We start from the raw sequence: 5,615 nt of genomic DNA, 5'->3' as shown, positions 1-5,615 counted from the left end.
GGCTATATTTGGAAGCAATTGCCTCCGCCATAAATAAGTGCCGTAAACGAACGAACCGCTCATCAATAGCCGGTCTACAATTAACGTTTTCCAGTGACAGTGACTTTGACGTATCATTATTGTATGCAATCTGAACAGCGCAGGTGGTGCACACGAGCAAAAAGACTCACAACTCAAACCGATTATCCATTTATGGGTACCACTTCGTCGAAAAAGCTATCCATCACTTCCTAACCGGTATGCGCGCATGTTAAAATGCGATTATACCAGGCGACTGTTTCCTTGTTTATATGTCCTCGAACGCGCGACGCTACGATCTCTTAACGGATAATTTGGCACGTCGAACGAACAGTGAAAAATACCTTCAAATATTGATAAAGTCGTAAATGGATACACGATTTTACGAGCGGCGGAACGTTTCAAGCTGAACCGAGTTGTATCGAGTATGCAAAATTGATTTCTTTTCAGAAATACTGAACTTATGTCTTTAGTCTTATTTCCCATTCGCTCAAGTGGATCGATGTGTCCGCTGGCGAACGCAACGTTCCGCCCTGAAAGTATAGGTGCGTGTGCTGTCAATCTTGCGTTGCGGCAGTGTGCCGTGCGTAAATTTCGCCGCCGGATCAAACGTCAAAATGTGTGGGATTCCATTGCTCGTGATCCACAAGCTCCGCACCTCTGCAACAAAGCCTGTGGAACTGCGTGCACTGTCTATAGCGGTTCATTATTACAAAATGATTAGTTTTCTCGTGCTAACCATTTGTTTTCTAGCATTTTTTATTGTTTTGTCGGGGCGGGAAAACAAACATTTCATATGGATGTGGTGCAACATTACGTTGATTCATATTTTGCTCTCAGATGCTTTCATCTCGTGTCGTCATAAACTATAAAGTCAGGAAACGGTTGTCAAGACTATATCACGATCTTAATTTTGCACATTTTGATATAACCAATCTAATATGTACCTTGATTAATGTATTTTTGAAAATCTGCCCTCGAAGAGGTCATTCCCTGGGGTGTGATGAAATAGCTGGCGTTCGGTGTAAATGTATTATCATTTCGGCTGAAACACACGAAATTCGTGTTATTGTGAGAAAAACGACATCTGTAGTCGAACGGCTGAGAGCTATATGTCTTTTCCAGTGCGTGTCCTCAATTACGTGAACTCAATCACACATAGCGGAGAATATGACTGCAAGAAAATCAGTTTCGATATAGAAGAATTGCAGCCGTCAGGAATTGACGACGTGTGGTTTGAAATACTCGAAATTACAACGATCTGAAAACAGATTCCGTCACGTACGCGATAGACACCATTAAGCACGTTTCTCAGTTTGAGCTTGAATTTTAATCGTTGAACCCCGCCCTAGGAAAGCTTAAATATCTATTTACCATGTATGGAAGCTTTAAGTACTTCTACTTTCTAGTTACTTATCAAGGTTTAATTAGATACCACGAGACAAGTAGTAAATTAAAGTTTAACTAGTTTATTTGGTGCACGAGCTTCCGCTAAGCTTCGGCAGCTGAATGAGTGACTCATGAGTAGCGAAAGCTCGCGTTTCTAATAAACTAGTGAACCGATAAAGTACTATTGCTCTCGGTATATCTATTGTAAACCCGGTTAACATGGCTCATCTACGAATCTTCTCATCATAGGTTTCATTATCAGGTAAATAAAGGTATAATCTTTTTAATAATTTGATAAATAATAAGCAACTGTTGAGTCCTAAAGTTTTTGAACGATGTTGGCGTTTTGAAAGCAGCTCGAGCCTCTGTTTCATCAATCTCCGACTAAAGGCAAGTACGCCCAAGTTATATATACATAACTGAAGAGCCCTTGACGGAGATTTGAAGAAAACGAGACGCGTTGACATTTCCGACTTGTTTCGGGAAAGATCGGTTTTCTCCTTGAAAACGGCAATCGATTTCAGAAACGTGAGATAAACATAGAGACCGCGTCCTCTTGTCATAATGATGATTTCGATTTTCGTACTGGATTGCGCAAAAACTGTTTACAAGTTTTCAATATACGTATCGACTAGTGTACGGAATGAACGATTGTCTGCGTACGAACCGAACGAAGTCTTGAATGTATTGTCGTCAAGGCTTTGGTAAAAAAACCCATTTTGTCTTTGTCTAGACACCAGGCGAGTAATTAATATACATGTCGTTAAAGGAATAACATCCCAAATGAATATGATAAGCATTAATTACATTTATGCGAGATAGAATGTAATTTGTATCATGATTCCCGATCGATTTGAATCTCTCTCAATTTCTCAATTCGGCCCAGGAGCTCGGGTTATCGCATTCAATCAAGTCTCTACGTATAACATCTGAAATTAGAATTATGATCAATGTCTGCCGGACATATACAGACACGCACGCGAATTCATACACACAATCCACAATTACCATCGTGAAATTAATTGCCGACATGGTCTCACACACAGTAGCGGTATTGTCGTGCGGGTTGAAGATTCAATTTATGCGCGATGTCAGCACCGTACACCATCGGGTCCGGTCCGGTTACGTATCTCTATTATACCAACATTAAGGAGTCTAACATCGATGATGACGAACGATATAAGGCGATCAATCAACTACAATTGATTGAACAGTCGGCCGTTATATATATATATATATATATATATATATATATATATATATATATATATATATATATATATATATATATATATATATATATATATATATATATATATATATATATATATATATATATTTATATATATATACACGGAAACTATAAGTACTAACAGCATTAATAGTATTAGCTGTAATAACAGCTTCGATTGTCCATCTCATAGAATTGCTATCTTAAGAGTATCGATGTCCACTTTCTTCTCAGCAAAACAGTCAAGGCCAACGTCTTGATATTAACAGTTTATTTGCACGACATGTCTCGACACTGGTCCCTTCTGAGTGTCCTTTCTTTATTTTCGTTTCAACGTTTTTGCTTGTTGGGTTTGTTTTCGGCACTATAGGTCCTCGATGACGCCAATTTCAAACTAGTGACGTCAGTCCGAATGATGTGTTTGTTGATCGTTGAACGAACCAGGTCCGTGACCGAGAGGATTAAACCATGGCCTGCGATCTGAGATCAAACCCACGCGGTTACACGCACAAAAGCAACATACGTGTTCAGATATATACTTCAAATAAAGCCTAAGGCCTACGAGGCAAGGAAACAGAGGAAACGCGGGAATAACAGACAGAAACTTTTTCGAGCGTTTCTCTGTATCGAGTGCGTTTATGTGAAACATTTCCGAGATGTTTGAATACATGTTTCTGCGTTGGGCTTAACGTCATCGGGAAACACGAAATCAATCACGGCGTAGGTTAACGCTGGGTTTTATCGCAATAATACATTTCGTCTTTTTGATATTTGGGCAATATTGTTATCACGTTTGGGATTGATTACTCTGTATAAGATTAAAGCCAAAATAACTAATCGAATTTTTCATCGACATTTTCAAATGAAGTCGGTAGTATATTCGATCGCTTGTACACCGGGTTACTGAAGCGTTTTAGAAAGTTTATGACCGGGACACTGCTGCGACCCCGTCCCGACCCCGTCCCATCCTCCCCCAGCATGAATTCGAACCTAATGGTGTCGAGACTCGATATACAAAACGAAACTCTGCTGCACTAGCTCGAGTTCGCAGCTTAGATGACGTCATTATTATCCAATCAGAAATCCTGGTTTATTTTATTCATCCCCGGTTTTCCATTTATAGTTCTTACGTTAGATTTGCATCAGTGATTATACAACGGGCAATATGATTGGACGCATGAGTTTGCTCGCGGCAAACCTGCGCATGTACCTGCGCACTCGGTCTAGTGTGGCAGGTTTCGTGCCGCGGATGAGTCTAGTGATGCTATCGGGCTCGAATCCCTGACAGGGTAGGATGACCCCCCGTCCCCGCGTGGACGCTGCGTGTATCGCGTCCATAGATCGGTTAATCTCGTCGCAAGACGCGACGAAAATCGGATAATATCGACTACGAAATACGCACTAAAGCGATAGTTAATCGGATTATGGTACAATGAGTAAATAATCTAGGGACGAAGCATCCGCCGCCAGGCATATTGATCCCAATCTAAACATTTAGGATAATTACTGACTGGGAGACAACAGCGCTGCGTCGACACTTGACCGCGGTCTCTCTCTCTCTCTCTCTCTCTCTCTCTCTCTCTCTCTCTCTCTCCTCTCTCTCTCTCTCTCTCTCTCTCTCTCTCTCTCCCTCCCTCCCTCCCTCTCCCTCTCCCTCTCCCTCTCCCTCTCCCTCTCCCTCTCCCTCTCCCTCTCCCTCTCCCTCTCCCTCTCCCTCTCCCCTCTCCCCCTCCCCTCCCCCTCCCCCTCCCCTCCCCTCCCCCTCCCCTCCCCCTCCCCTCCCCCTCCCCTCCTTCTCCCTCTCCCTCTCCCTCTCCCTCTCCCTCTCCCTCTCCCTCTCCCTCTCCCTCTCCCTCTCCCTCTCCCTCTCCCTCTCCCTCTCCCTCTCCCTCTCCCTCTCCCTCTCCCTCTCCCTCTCCCTCTCCCTCTCCCTCTCCCTCTCCCTCTCTCTCTCTCTCTCTCTATCTCTCTCTCTCTCTGACGTGCGACGAGCAAATTGTTCATCGTCAGTACCTCACGCATTGAACTTGACTCTTTCCGATGGACGAGAACCGGGAACGTCAAGAGCTTTTCATTCAGTTTGCAAAGTTAGATCGCGTTGCGTCGATGTAAGTGTCGGTGCGTGCATTGTTCGCACGCGATAAATATCTGAATCGAATAGATTAACGTTGATAAGCGCATTTCATAACCAATTTAGCCTCTCGTAAGCGCTATAGTTTAATTATAGTTTACGCGTATTTCAAACAAGTCGGAGAAATGCGTACTGCGCAACTTTTGAAACCAGTACAGGGCGGCCAGACTTCATTCGTCAAGTTTATTTCATTTTTACCCCATCGACCTTAAATAAGCCACCGATTCTGACGTGGAAAATATAACATAATATTTCGATTAAACCTCTTAGGGTCAATGTTAAAGAGATAAAAACTTTTATATAATTTTATCCATGAAGAATTAGACCCAAACATCTTAAAACCTCGTGAAAAGCTTGTCTTTAATTCTTGATTAATAAATTTTTCTTTGAATCTTTCTATGGTGATGTTTTAACCTTCTAAACCCTAGATAAATTCAACTGATTGCGTACTAGATATATTTGACATGATTTGTAAATCCAAGTATTGAGAGTCTAAGTATTGGTCCATAAAAAACCAAAAACTTCTGTTTTTCGTTTAGGATTATCTGGAGAAGGTGCGCGAATAAGTTTGCCCGAAAACGTTTGACCTGACCTATGATACAATTTGATTCATTTTCGATAGAACTTTAGAGCGCTTAGTCGCGATCAGACATTGACTGACATTACGGGTCGAAACGAAGGCAGACTGCTGGCTAAAAAGATGTTATTTATTTTTGTGTTAGTTGGCTCGACGATATAGTCAATACGGATAACCAGTCAGTGAGACGTTTATTTCCTGAGCGCAGAGATCAAACATACGCGCCATGTTTTATTATCGAGATATCGATCCAGTTTCGGATAAAGAGC

Source organism: Tubulanus polymorphus, chromosome 11 (genome assembly GCF_964204645.1).
Source record: "Tubulanus polymorphus chromosome 11, tnTubPoly1.2, whole genome shotgun sequence".
Classification (NCBI taxonomy): domain Eukaryota; kingdom Metazoa; phylum Nemertea; class Palaeonemertea; order Tubulaniformes; family Tubulanidae; genus Tubulanus; species Tubulanus polymorphus.
The sequence above is the reverse complement of the archived record's forward strand: the minus strand, read 5'-3'. Positions refer to the sequence as shown.